Genomic DNA, 786 nt, shown 5'->3' on the forward strand with positions numbered 1-786 from the left:
TGCTTGCCCACCATAGCTCGCCTGCTTGCCCACCATAGAACCCTCAAGATAACAAGTGCTCTTGCAAACTGTTCCTCAGCTAACCTCTTGCTTAATTCAGACAGCCATAGTTTTGCATTAGGTGTTTCATCAATTGTAACTTCAACAAATTTTTTTTAGAAAAGGAGGACGACCCCCGGCCTCTGCATCTGGACGATGCATACGGCCACTTTATTAATTATTGACACAAGACCGTACAGAGTCATACAACAATAAGTCTAAAGCCACCAAACTAAGCAACAACTGTCGCTATCCCTATCCAGTTGATGTAGGGGCGCTGAAAGTCTGGGCCTAATACCAAACAGACCACACAGCCAAACCTAAACATCTAAAGACTTGAGGTCCCACCCAGAACGCCTGCCGGGTATGGGCACCCACCAGTCCGGCGTGCTTCTCAACCAGGATCCCTGCCGGGTATGAGGCCGCCGCAGCCACCTGTCATGAATCCATCTTCAGAGCTATACTGTTGCATCAACCTTGGCCGGTCCAACTGCCGCCGACGCCACCATGACGCCAGGCAGCGTCACCCTCCTGCGCGAGTCCATCTCCGCTCATCAGGCGCCGAGTCTCCACTGCGCCACGCCGCCGAGATCCGCCGTCATCAATGGAGCAGATGAAACACCGCTCCTTCTCTTGTCCCCTCCAACCAGCACTCGCTCCAAAATGATGCCCCAGGAGGGAGAACGGTACCGATAGCACCGTCATCGTCCGATCCGGTAGACCCAGATCTAGGGTTTCCCCCGGAAC

The sequence above is a fragment of the Triticum dicoccoides genome, chromosome 7A (assembly GCF_002162155.2).
Source record: "Triticum dicoccoides isolate Atlit2015 ecotype Zavitan chromosome 7A, WEW_v2.0, whole genome shotgun sequence".
NCBI classification, from domain to species: domain Eukaryota; kingdom Viridiplantae; phylum Streptophyta; class Magnoliopsida; order Poales; family Poaceae; genus Triticum; species Triticum dicoccoides.